The sequence below is a fragment of the Monodelphis domestica genome, chromosome 1 (genome assembly GCF_027887165.1).
Source record: "Monodelphis domestica isolate mMonDom1 chromosome 1, mMonDom1.pri, whole genome shotgun sequence".
NCBI classification, from domain to species: domain Eukaryota; kingdom Metazoa; phylum Chordata; class Mammalia; order Didelphimorphia; family Didelphidae; genus Monodelphis; species Monodelphis domestica.
The window spans coordinates 629636336-629651147 of record NC_077227.1 but is presented as its reverse complement, the minus strand read 5'-3'; positions in this window follow the sequence as shown (position 1 = coordinate 629651147).

The following is a 14812-nucleotide window of genomic DNA, read 5'->3' as shown; positions in this document are numbered from 1 at the left end:
GATTCTAATTCCAGGCTGATTCCTAGCTGCCTGTGTCTCATGAGGAAATCACTTCATCTCTCTAGGCCTGCCTTTCCTCAGGATAAGAGCAGAAAAAATAATCTCTAATGTCTATTCCAGCCATAAAATTCTATGCAATATCATCATCTTGGAATAAGGATTGAGTAATACACAGTACAAAGTATATAGACAATACAACCACAATTCTCTGGGAAAGAGCATTCTTTTTTGTTCCACAAGAACTCTTTGAGAATATATCTTCTTAAAGGGGCATACTTCACTTGTTGAAAAGTCGAACCAGGAGCAAAACAGAAAAGAAAAAGAAATAGGCTGACTCTTTAGTTCCAGTTCAAGAAAGAATGGTTTGACATGGTTTGATATTGTGTTTTACTCACTCTAAAGTCTCTTGAATTTCATCTACACATGAGACTTATAATGAGAAAAATGAACAAGCATGATCGTTTGTCCACAAGCACAAATTTAGCCCAAGCGATTATAAAAAGTAGTTGGTTTGGGGCCCTTCTGAAAGGAAGTGGGATGGCATAATGCCTCATCCCAATTTATCCTACTCCACTGGGAACACTGCCCATAAATGCCTCTTACAAAGTCATTTAGGTTCAATCTATGTTGTGTCTACAATACACAACCATTTTCCAAGATGATTATTTTACAAATTCTTTAAAAGGTTAATTCTCATTTATTTTGCTCTCATAATGGGTGAGGTGATCCAGGCAACTAAATGATACAATTAATAAAGCACTGAGTTTGGAATTAGAAAGGCTTAGGTTCAAATGCCGTCTCAGACAATTATGAGCTGTATGACACTGCACATGCCATCTAACTTCTCCTGGCCTCAATTTCTACATCTCTGAAGTGAGAATAATAACAGTACCTACTTCATGGGTGTTCTTGGGAAGATCAAATGAGATAATATATGTAAAAGACTTTGCAAGTTTTAAAGGGCTATTTAAGTGTTAATTAATACTAAGTAATGGAAAACAGAATTAAAACAAGCATTACAAAATCACATTAGTACAGTAGAAAGAGGACTGATTCTGATGTCAGAGGACCAAGGTTCCAAACCTGCATCTGATATTTATTATCTGTGTGTCCTTCAACAAATCACTTTAACCTCCCTGGACTTTGGCTCTCTCATCTATCAAATGGACAGGAGGCAGGAAGGGATGTGGAGATGGCCTTTGAGCTCTGCTCTAGATATATGATTTTATGAAGTAAGTGGCCATCCAGCCTAACCCATACATGAACAAAAGTCCACTCTATAATATCACCAATAAATGGTCATTCAGCTTGTGCTTAAAGAATTAAAGTGGATGGGAATTTACTACATCCTAAAGCTGTCCATTCTACTTTGAGGATATTCAATTATTAGTTGGTCAATTAATAAATATTAAGTACTTGCAATGTACCAGGTATTAAGTGTTAGCGATAGAAAGATAAAAGACAAGTCTCTACATTCATGTTGCTCATAGTCAAAGGGGAGAGACAACTTGGAAACAACTATGTACAAATAAGCTATATATAAGATAAACTGGAAATAATGAGCAAAAGTAAAGTACTAGAATTAGGGGTATTGTAAAAGGCTTCTTGTGGAAGGTGAGGGTTTAGCTAGGACTTGAAGAAAGCCAGGGAAGCCAAGAAGTGAGGAGGAGGAAGAACATTTCAGGAATAGGAGGAAGCCAGTGAAAATGCCAGTTAGGAGATAGTATCTTTTTTGAAGAAAAGCAAAGAGATGTCAATGGATTAAAGAATACATGGAATGGTATAAGATAAATGAAAAGGTAGAAAAAAGTTATTAAAGACTTGGAATGCCAAAGTATTTTCCATTTGACCCTGGAGGTGATAGGGAGCCACTAGAGTTGAGAGATTAAGGCTGGAGGAGTAGATTTTAGAATCATCAGCATAGAGATAAGGAAACCAAATGAGATCACCAAGTGAAATAGTATAGAGTGGAAAAAAGAAGAAGGCCCAAAGTAGATCCCCTGTGAGACACCCACAGTTAGTGGATTTGAACAAGATAAAGATCAAATAGAAGACTAAGGAGTAGTCAGATAGGTGGAAAGACAACCAGGAGAGAATGGCATTCCAAAAGCCTAAAGAAAATAGTATCTAGGAGAAGAGAGTGATGAACAGGTTCAAAGACTAAAGAGATGTCAAGAAAAATGAGGATTTAGAAAAGGCCATTAGATATGGTAAGAGCACATTAGTAATTTTGGAGGGAGCAGTTTCCAATGAGTGATGAAATCAGAAGCTAGACTATAAAGGGTTAAGAAGAATATGATAGGGAAATAAGGAGAATACCTTTATTAGATGGCTTTCTCAGGGAATCTGACCACAAAAGGAAGAAGATATTTTGATGATAGCTAGTGGTGCTAGATCAAGTGAAAGTTATTTGAAAATGGAGGAGACTTTGACATATTTGTAGGCAGTAGGGAAGGAGACAATAGATATGGAGAGATTAAAGATAAGTGAAAGAGAGGGAATAATAAAAGGGGCAATCTGTTAGAAATGAAGATAAAGTGTGGGATTACATGTACATCTGGAAGGAGTTTACCTTGAAAAGGTATCTCTATGTGAGATAGGAGTAAAAGAGGAGATGATAGTAGAAGGCACCTAGGTAATGTGATATGAGGAGGAGGAGGAAAGAAGAAGGTTTCTCAGTGAATACCCTCATTTTTGTTTAGTAAAATGTGAGGCAAAGTGCTCAGCTGAAAGGGTGTTGGGAGGGAGAATAATGAGGGGTTTTGAGGAGAAATGAAAAGATTTAGAAGAGCTGCTGCAGTGAATGGGATAATGAGTTCATTGGGGAGGTGTAAAAGGATTACCTTCCAGCAGTGATGGCTGAGGTTGAGGTTACATAGCATAAAATTGAAGTCGGAGGCTCAGTTTCATTTAAAAAAAAATTATTCAGCAGCACTTGCACAGGAGAAAAGGCAATGGATAGTGAGTGATCCAAGACTCGAGCATAGCAAAATTGGTGATATGATCAAAGGTGTAGGGACTCAAGTAGGAGAAGAGTATAGAGTCAAACTGGTTCATCGGGGAGTCCAGAAGGGGAAGGGAGGAAAATATAACTAATGCAGAAGTGAACTGTTAGGAGAGAAATGAAGGATCAAAGGCTTGAAAATTCTACCTAGTTCTAATATCTGTATATAGGGGAAATATCTAATATTTCTTCCAAATCATAGCCCTTCAAACTTTTGAAGATAGCTATCATATTACCCATGCCTCTCCCACCAGAGTTTTCTCATATGATTAAATATCCATAGTTCATTTAGTTATGAATCGCCTATTTTTATTGAAGCCATATTGGTTTTGTGTGATCAACATTTCCTTTTCCAAATGTCTAACTCTCCCCCTATAACCTGTATGACACTGGACAGGTCATTTAATCCCTTTCTTTTTCAGTCTCTTCATTTGTCAAATAGGCATAAGAATATTACAGTACAGTACCAGAATTATTGATATGCATACACACATGGTTTGGACATTTTTTAGAACTTTTGTATATTGTTATGGATGTATACTTTTGGACTACTATGGGGGGGTGGGGAAAGTGGTACAATGGAAAATGCTTGACTATGTCATGTTATTTTTGAACTACATATACCAATGGTGAATCAGTTGAGAATCTTTTCTCTTTTGACCCCCTTAAAGAAGTAAAATGACCCCTCATTCCTGCATTTCTAAATAGACTTAAAAAACCTACTTAAATCATGTACACATGATCATCCGTGTGATCTCTACTAGGAACATGTACTATACATATAATCTTCTGTATGAGGGACAATCTCTGGGGAAAAAAAAAAACTATGCAATTATGTAACATGTTTTGCAAAGTGCTGAGTCAGATAACAATTCTCTCATCTTACCACTTTTCCTCATTAAAAATTTAAAGCACTTTACAGTTGTGCTTCATTATACAAATGAATGGTAAATTTTCTTTCTTAAGGACCAGGAGGAAATTTGCAGGAAGAGAAATTCAAGTATGAATCGCTGAAAATAAAAAGAAAATCATTGCCTATTTTTATAAGAAATACATTTTTTACAGCTAGTAGTATATCCGGAAGCTGGGGTAGAATGTATTTCTAAGAAGAGGTTGTGCCAGAGCTATTTTATTGAATAGATAAGGATCTTTCTAATTAACACATTGTTTGACAGCAATGGATACTTCTACAAGTGTTTGCAAACAATTTGTTCTCTTAAGTAAATTTAAACATTCCCCTTCTCAATCCTGTTTACAATATTAAGTTGTTTAATCAATCTTTTATTCATAGATATTGGAAAGCTAAATTTTAACCAGCCTGTGTCTGAAAGAGAACAGATTCTGAATACTGTGGTCCAAATTAATAAAGACCAGAGTTATAGAAAATTGCTAAGGCAAAAGTTATCAATGAGGATAATGATTACCTTGAGGCATGTTATGACATAGACCTTAATTTTAGGTATGCCTCAAGGCTAAGAATCATCACTGCTTAAAGACCTTTCCAGTAATAAGATTATTAGCAATTTAATTCCATTTTCCCATTACCAGTTTCAATAGGATCATAGATTTAGAGGGGGATAAAGTTTTAGAGATAATTTGGTCCAATGCCCTCATTTACCAGATGAGAAAGCTGAGACTTAAACATGTTCAGTGACTTGTTCAAGATCTCGTAGGATATATGACTTCCAAAGTTCTGATTCAAAATTAAGCACTATTCTTTATACACCACATTTCCTCTCCTTTAATGATTTCCTCTACTTGCCCATCTTTACAATAGCTTCATTTTAAATAAATTTTCACTATATTTCTACTTAGACTTCTCCCTTCAAAGCACGACTAGTTAACATTGTCTGCCTTAAGATTTTCACATAATTGTATTATATATATTAAGTATATATAATATAAATTTCATTTGACTAAAGTCAAGATCAGTTGCTACAATGTGCTACTCAATTGTGTTTATTTAAACAGCTAAGAGTTCCAAGTTATCTTCCTATCCTGTATACTATTGAAGGGTTGTATGCATAGATGTAATTGGCTTTTCTTTCCAGTTCTTTTTAGTTGTCATTATTTCCTCATTGGACCTTTAAGCTTTTAAAAAAATAAAAACAAAACCCTAGAAAACCTCTCTATTTCTGCTATCTCTTTAGACCACTGGTCAAAACCTAGAATTCTACAGGAAAAGCAGATCTTAAAGGCCTTATGTCTGGTTCATCCTTGAATTGACATTAGTGAGCTTATTACTTTACAAAATGCCCCTTTTCATTGTTGGACAGATCTCATGGGTGGGGAATGCTTCCCTATATTGGCCCCAAATCTGTTTCACTATAGTTTCTACCCATTAGTCTTAATTCTATTTTTCTGGAGATCCAAAAATATGTCCTTTTTGTGCACAGGAAAATATTTCCTGCAAATATTCTCAGATCAATTACTCTCCTGTTAGTCTTTTCCTAATAAAACCTTCAGTTGCATGTGATAATCAGTCGAAAAATATTGCTCAACATTGAAGAAATGTGCTTTTAAGAAACTTAATCTTATCTGTAAAATGATGAATCTCTATGACTTGCTGTAAGATATCAATATGGTATGTGGGAAGAAGGAATTTGGAAGGGAGGCAAGAGAACATAGGTGGGAGAAATGGGGGGGCAGAATTGGGAAAGGAAGGGAAGGAACAGACTACTGATGGTGTAAAGGTGGGATGAGAAGAGGAATGAGCTTTGGAAGAAGCCACAATATAACAGAAAAAGCACTGACCTAGGAGTTAGAAAAGTTAGAGTCTAGTCCTGCCTCTGCAACTTAGTTAACTTGGATAAATCATTATGGTATACCTCATATCTCTTTGGGGATTGTTTCCTCATATTTATGAATTGTAAAGGGTTGGACTACATGAATTCTCAGGTCCTCTATAGCTTTGGCATCCTTTAGTTATATAAATGACTTTCCTCACCTTGTCAGTACTTCCTCATAATTACTCTGTGTGTATATAAATAAAATACATGTCTATACATCTATATATATTGGCCCCAAGTTAGTTTCATTTTCTTTTTATTGAGTAGTAAGTTACTCTGGGTAGGAATCACACCTATTCTTTACTAGGTATTCAAATAAGTTGATTATATTTAAATTGGTATTAAATATTCAAATATTAATCCTGATGGGTACTAGTCCTAAAGAAAATTTTCAACTATTCAGCATTCATGAGATTTACAAAATTTGCTTAAGTCTATAAAACAATGCAGAGTAAAATGGGAATCCAATGATGGGAAAAGCAGGTGTCAATTTTTTTTTCCGTTGTGTCATTAATATATTTATTTAATCACTCCCAACATATCTAAAGTTTTAAAAAAGGCCTTAGGACTATTGACCTTTCATTCTATTCTTTACATAATTAGATGCCAAATTAAAATTCCTGAAACACAGATCTAGTCATATTAATTAATCTTCTCCAAAATTTTTGGTGGCTATTGCTTTTAGGATAAAATACATACTTTCTAGTCTAGCTTTTAATATGCTATAAATATGGCTCCCAGATCCTTTTCCAATATTAGTTTCTATTACTTCTTTTCATATATGTACTTTCTAATCTGGCCTGCTTGAGATTCTTTACCACTGAGTCCTTGTAAAGGTGGTGGTCTCCTGTATCTGGAATATACTCCTTCCTTAATTGTCCTGTAGAATCTCTTCTTCCACTTAAAGGATAGCAGAAGTAGAATGGCTACTTCATTCAGTTTCTATACAAATACGAATCTACTCAACAATATACCTACCATAAGTGAACAGTCAATCTCACCTTGAACATGTAATGTGAAGAACCCATTACTTCCAAAGGAAGTCCATTTCGCTTTTGTATGGATAACACTGTGAGGAAAGTTTCCATTATATCAAGCTTTTAAGAAACATAATCTTATCTGTAAAATAATGTATCACGTCTAAATTTGCCTCATTTGAATTTCCATCTAATCTGTTTCTGTTATCTTGGACCAAACAGTACACATCTAATCCCTCTTCCAAATGACAGCCAAATACATGAAGACAGCTATCATGTATCCTTTTGTCTTCTCTTCAACAAGCTTGATATTCCCAGTTCCTATAACCAGGCTACAAATGGCACAATAATAAAGTTTCCTAACATTCTCTTGGTTCCCCTCTGGTCTCTGACAAATAAGGAAATGAAACACATAGTGACCAATGCCTGGCTCATTGACTTATTAGATACCTTTCAGCATAAACACTGTACCAATTTTGATCTAGGTTGTACAAATCTGGGGACATGACTGAGATACAAAAGAGACACAAACCCAAATGTCCAAAAATCCTCAATATACATGCATTTTAAAACTATGAGAATAGGAGATACTGTCAAATTGAGGTCCCTACTTCTACATATCCTTTTGTTTTCATTTAATATGGAAAAAAAAAGTTAAGGAAGGGGATGATTTCCCAGAAACCTGGGAAGACTTTTTGATCTGATGAAGAGTGAAGTCAGGACAACAAAAAGAATGATTTATACAATAATACTGTAAAGACAAAAAACTTTGAAAGGGTTAGGAACTCTGATAATTACAATGACCAACTGGGATTCCAGAGGACTTGTGATGAAAGACATCACACCTCCTGACAGAGGTGATGGTCTCCAAGTATGGTTGAGCTAACCTTGTGGGGGCTGTGATCAACGTGGAAATTTGCTTTATTTGACTATCTGTATCAGAGATCTTGATTTTCTTGTTTTCTCAATGATAGGTTGGAAAAGAGAGGGAAGATAGAAAGAAGATATATCTTTTTTTTAAGTGATGTAAAAATTGAAAGTGAAAATTAAGGGTTACTCCATATTACAAAGTAATTTTGTACCTTTTATTTGGCAGTAATTTCCAAAACTAGAGTTTTTGCTCAATATACCAGTTTTCTTTCCTTGATCTAAGAGAAAAGAACCCTTCCAGATTCTTTGAAATATATAGGCCACTTAATAGAAATGTTTATCCACTGGGAGCGTGGGTGATGAGGAATGGATAAAGGGAAGCAGATTATTCACATTTGTCACTGTTATTCCTTGAACTTGCCCTAAAGAAACTCACTCATTTGATGAGCTCAGACTTCAGATTCTTTGGCCACCTACCTAACCTACTTCCCCAGGAGCCCAAATGTTAATAATTCAGAGTTTATAAAAAGTGGTATAATACTTAAGGGGAATGCAACTAAGATGTGTATGGCTTGAGAGTCATGTTTTTAGTAATGATTAGATCTCTGTAAAAATGTGGTGCTCCAGGATCAAACCCTTACTTAGTAAGATTTTAACAAAAATTTGAGAGGAAGTTTTTCTTAAAAGCATATTTACATGTGCACACAGAGCTATTTTTTTTTCTGAGCACTTTGAAGCCTATTAAGAATGCTGCATAAAATGGGTAATTTTGCACAAATACCATATAATTAGGTGCAAAGAATGTGTGCAGAAAGTCACCACATGTGCCTCATTGTTACAAAGCCGTGTCATTTCCTCCTTTCTAGATGACCTTTGATGAACTAGTCCTATAAGGCTGGCTAACTAGTTCTCTTACAGAAAATGAGATGCCCAGGAAGGAAGGCCTTTTCACTACTTTTGTCTGTCACAAAGTATTAGATGCCTCTGACAACTTCTGTACATCTCTATTGAACCAGGAGGAGAAACTAGTCCACTCCAGCTCTGAAATCTGCCTCCTTAACAGAGTTTATTTGTTAAAAGGCTCTGGCTTCCTAAAGAGGAGGAATCTTGGGGAGAAATCCATGTCAGTAGCTGCTGGTAGCAAGCTTATCTCAAGCCAGTGCCTCTGTTTGTTTGTTTTTTAAAGCATACTACACGGTCTTCTCTGCCTTTGTTCTTATCACCATTCCTCCCCTCATAAAAGCTACAGAAATTTGTTTTATTTATTCTACATTAAGTAATGATATAGGTAAGATCTGAAATATATATATTTAGTACTGTTAAGTGCTGTGGGAGAGAGAACAATGTAATTCTCTGCTAACAATGAACCTAGAACCTGCTTGAGGAGGCAAGAAATACATACATCAAATAAATAAATAAAACTACCAAGACAAGACAGTTCAGGGTAATCTGTAAATTTTTGCATCTTTAATATCATCCTTGCTTCTTCATTATTGCTAACCTCAAGGAGTCAATAATTTGCCAAATCTCATCCATCTTAACTTCAGAATGGCTCTCACACCTGTCCCTTTCTCTCTGCTCAAATGGCCACAATTCTCACTCAGGCCCCCATCATCCCTCACCCTGGGATTATTTGTTGTATAGGCAAAGTGACACATGCTAACTACCTACCAGTGAAAAGTAGATTTAAAAAAAACAACAACCTACAGATAAAAAGTTGTTACAGTTTAGGAATGAGTGCATTAGGTGCTCACATAATTAGTGATTTCTTTTTCTTTTTACAAAGATTTTTAACTATCTCTTGTAAAGCTTAGAAGGAAAAAAATTGAGTCATTTTAAAGAGGATAGACTGGTAGTATAGCAAGTGATTTTTTAAAAAAGCTATTTTAGAAAAGGAAGTGAAGTATGCCTTTTTCTCCCCACCTTGAAATGGTTACACTTCTGCCTCAACCAGAAAGCTCTTTAAACACTTCCTGCCAGAATCAATTCCAGCACATAACCTAAAGGTAGAAGCAACTTATCCATCTCAAAGAGAGGGTAAGTGGTTTTACCCTAGGGACCAGGAGGCATAGGGCCCTCCCCATCCCAGCTCCCATTCCCATTAGGGTCCGTCCTGAGACAAGCCTGATGTTTACATCTTAACTTAACCCTAACCTTTTTTTGCATGGAAGAATGCTTTGGGAGAGAAAAGCAGTGATTAGCTAAGCTTGAACTGAGCCAGGGGAATAAATTGGGGAAATGGTAAGGTATCTCCAAGTTAGCTGAAGAAGCTTGGCTATATTTCAAATAGGAAAGTGAAACTAATGAAGATAAAACCTCCAAAATCATTGGAATTTTAGAGAAAGGATGTGGGTTTGAGTTATTCCTAAGTTAATTTTAGGTCTGCATTGAGACCAAAAACAGAGCTGCACTATAGAATAGTAGGGAAAGTGTTGCATTTAGAGTCAGAAGACTCAGGTTCAAATTCTGCCTCTCTTGTTTCCTAGCAATGCAGTTTTTTTTTTAAGTTTATTTATTTAATTAATTTCAAGTATTTTTCGATGGTTACAAGATTCATGTTCTTTCCCTCCTCTCCTCCCACCCCCCTCTGGTGGCCACCAAGCAATTCCACTGGGTTTTACATGTGTCATTGATCAAGAACTATTTCCATATTATTGATATTTGCACTAGGGTGATCGTTTAGATTCTACATCCCCAATCATATCCCCATTGAACTATGTGATCAATAGCAATGCAACTCTGAGATAAGTCACTATTCCTCTTCGAGTTTCACATTTATTCTGTGACAAGCAGGAACTAAATAATCTCAGAATTCCCTTCTAGCTAAAAATCTGTAATTCTTGACCTCAAGGGCTCTTCTAGGATCATCATCTGGGCAATTTAAAAAAAATCCTAATGTAGCAATTGTTTCATATATGTTTCGTGAAAACATATGATTCCCAATCTTTTTTTTTTTTTAGTTTTGTGTCTTGAAAGTCAGAGCACAAAACAATCATTGTCTTTTTTTTTTTTAATTTAATCATTCTGGCATTTAAAGAATTATTTCTGGTTCAGTTTCTGAGCTCTTTGAAACTGTTAGAGTTTCAAAACTACAAATCCTCCCTAACAACCTTACCTTCCAAGGTATCACATAACTCTTTATTTTAAAAAACAAAAAAACAAAAACCCTTTCCTAACCAACAACCAAGTCTTCTAGGCCAAAGCATTCTCTCTGCTATTTCTGAGTGAAGTCAAAGTAACATATAGTTAGTGGTATATTTTAAATGCTGAGGTGGCATTCTTCTAGCACCCAGGCTTTCAGTTTTGCAAACCTTACTGGCTACTCTAGGAGATTGCACAGTTGCAACTTAAAATATGTTTTTAAATAGAGCCAGGCTATAAAAAACTTAATGATATAATTAAAGAGCTCATTAATTCCTCTTTAGATTCTGAATTACAAGGGAAAACCCTAATGAGGAATTCCTGTTAGAGTCAATTTGTGCCCCTTTCGTAAAATGTTTGAGCTAGAAGGGAATTTGGAAATTATCTAGTTTGAGCCATTCATTTTATAAATGAAGAAACTGAGGTCCAAAACATTTGTGCCGCCCCAACGGCTCTAGTAGATGATACTCTTGCTCCAGTGTCTCAGAAACTGGAAGACTCCAAATGCCTTTTGAGATCTCACAAGAATCTGTATCAAAGGAAAGATGGCACAAGGGGACAGCTAGGTGGCTTAGTGGATAGAGAGTTTAGTGGATAGAGAAATAGGAGGTTCTGGGTTCTAATCTTCCCTCAAATTTCCTAGCTGTGTGACCCTGGGCAAGTCACATGAAACACTTTTCTGTCTTGGAACCAGTACATAGTATTAATTCTAAGATGGAAGGTAAAGGTTAAAAAAAGAAAGAATGACACAAACAAGAAATCTCCACCCTCTACCCTTCCATCAGGTCCTCTGGAGCTCAGAGTCATTCTTATGACTAATGACCAGTAGAGAAGAAAGAAAGAGTTGAGGGAAAGGGAATGCCACTTTAACATAGCCACAAAATGTGGGCTTGTCAATTAAGAAACAGCTAAAGAGCTCATTGGATAGAGCTCTGTACCTGGATTATGAAAGATTCAAGGTCAAATCCAGTCTGAGGGATTTACTAGCTATGTAAACCTAGTCTTTTAACTGTTATCTGCCTCAGTTTCCTTATCTATAAAGCAGGGACAATAATAGCATTTAGAACCCTGGATAATTATCAGGATAAAAATACTTTGCAAAACATTAAAGCAATATATAAATGTCAGTTATTATTTTTATTGTGTTCTCATGGCAGACAGAAAAGTAACACGAAGATGTCTTTCCTTCCTCTAAAGGAACCTTTTCATATACATTCCCTACAAGGAGCTATACTCCTACCTCCAACTTAAAAGCATCTGCTGAACTCAGGCAATCAATGGAGTGAATTTGGTAGTCTTATTTTTCATAGCCCCAATCCAGAACAGTCCTTTGACCTCTTAAGGAACCTCAGCAATGTCCTTTTCCAGGAGCTTGGATCAGCATCCTTGAGTTGCCCCTATGACACAGATGTCATACACCCAGAAATCACAATTACCTCTCAATCTAGAGTTTGCACATTCAACAAATGACCCTTTGGAGAAATTGCTGTATGCTAAGTATTTAACAAGGGCCTGCCCAATCCAAGCAAACAATGGAAAGAGAAAAAAACGAAAATACACACAGACTCAAGCAGCTAATATAAAAGAAAATGAAAAACTGGTGTTAAAGCTAAGGTTAAAATATTCAAACTAACATATTTTAATTTCCCAAATACTCAGAACTGCTCAACTGAGGTCTCTGTAGTCAGTTCCTGACTGGGGTGAGAAACCAAACTTTTTCCTATTTCCCTCAAGAAAGGAGATATCTAACTGAGGTCTAGCTAAAAATTTCTGCAGATCCCTTTCCATAAAGGATGTTCCAATGTTTCCCAAGGATTCGCTATACCAAAGGTGATTAGGTTCCATGTAGATTTCTTCTGGGTCCCTGTAATGAAGGCAGCTCAGATTTCCCTGACTGATCCCAACTAATACAAGGGTGATGCTAATGTAATTCCACATTCACAGTTAAGACTAGATTAAAAAAAAGAAGCATCCCCTGAAAATAGTGCCATGGGTATGTTAAACTTGAATATCAAAAGCACAGAAATAGAAAGGACCTCAGAGGCCATCTGGTGTAAAACCCACTCTTTTTTACAAATTAAGAAACTGAGAACTGAAGAGATTAAGTTATTTGCCCAAGCCTACTGAGATAATAAGCATCAGCAGTGGATTTGAACCCATGTCACCTGACCCCCCAAATCCAATGTTCTCTCTACTGTACCATGTGTTGTTGTTATTCAGTTGTGTCCAACTCTTCATGACCTATGGACCAAATGGTGCATGGGGTTTTCTAGGTAAAGATATTGGAGTTATTTGTCATTTCTATCCTCAGTGAATGAAGGCAAACAGAGGTTACATGACTTGCCCAGTCTCACAGCTAGAAAGTGTGTGAGGCCACATCTGAACTCAGGTCTTCCTGACCTCCAGCCTAACACTCAGTCCACTAAGCCACCCACCTGTCCCACCACCTCTCTAATTTGTGAATTTTTATTGCTATCACCATGGGTCCAGCACTGCTCCCAGTTGATCAAGGCTGGGCTTAAATATTTTGAAATCTTACTTTTTACATAACACACTCTTCCTTCTTTTTAAACCCACTTTATAGAGTGTTTTTTTCTATTAACATCCTAATTCAATGTCTCACTGTGTGATAGAAAAGAAAGCTATGTAAGATTCCTTAGAACTGAAAGACTCCAGAGATGACTAGCTCTACTTTCTTCTTTTACAGAGGAAGAAAGTAATACCTGACATTCAGTCACCAAAGTTATATTTGCAGAGCTGGGATTCAAATCCAGAACTTTTGACTCCAAAGCCATTCCACTGTACCTCAATTTCCCTAAGAATATATATGCAAAACATAAGCTTAGGTAGATCTTAATCGAGTTAGTTGAAAAAGCTAAAAGAAGACCTGTTGGTACAGTCCCATCACTAGAAGATTGGTTGCACCAGTTTTGAGCCATAGCAACTCACCCAATGTGGAAAGGTAGTGATTTGCGTAGGTGGCAGGAATACCCACAGAGATGAAGTCACATATCTTTTAAAGCATCAAAGCCCAGAGTTGTCATAAAGACAAACTTCTGCGGAAGGGGCTTTAGAGACCTGAAAAGAAAAACACACACACTGTAACAGCATAAAGAGAACCTATGCAATCACTACTCATTCAGTAAACAAATGGCTCTCTCAGCTTTTCTCAGAGGAGGAGGCAACCCAGTCCAAGCTATCAGCTGCATAAAAGAGCCAAACCTCAGCCATTTGAAATAGGAAGTTAAGGGAGCTTTTCCAAAGGCACTAATTAAGGCTGCCTGGGGCAGCCCAGGGCAGGTTTAACTCCTGTTCTCTCCTTTTCATAGAAGAGCTTTGGGGGGGGGGGGCGGAGGAAGGAGGGAACTCCGTTAAAAAACATTACCTGCAGTCTTGAATCTCCAATTAATTATTCATAGAGCTGGGCATTTCGTGTGTGATTTTTTTTTCATAATGCACATTATACAGCTTGCAAATGGGAGCCAACTGTAGTTTTGCACAAGAAAACCCAGTGTCTTATCACAGTTCATAATGATGGCTGATTTGTCAGCTATAATTGCAGATGCAACAATTCTCAAATGAAGGGATATCTGTCAGGGAAGGAGAGTAAAAGGGAATTTGGGTAACTGAGAGGGAAGAAGACAGGGAGCCTTCCGGGCTCCCCAGTTTTCTTTTCTGACTGGAATGTCAGCTTGCTAGAAATCTCCATTTTTAGGATAAGGTAGAAGTGATTTGGGGTTTGCTGCTCTATCTGAACGTGTTCTATATCTCAGATTTTATGAAAAAAGCCCTTGGCCAATGAGTTCTTCTTTTACTTTCTTTTCCATTGGACAGGAAACACAAGATTTTCCTGTTCCTAAGTAGGTTAAAGTAGATGAAACTACTTTTCAGTAAGTCTAGTAGGAGGGAAACTCAGTGGGTTTTGGAAGAGTAATAAAGGCAAGAGGCTAACTAGATTGGAGTTCCAAAGAATAGTATCCTTGAGACTTTTAGATTCCCAGTGCAGGTCCCAATGAGAGGAAGTATAATCC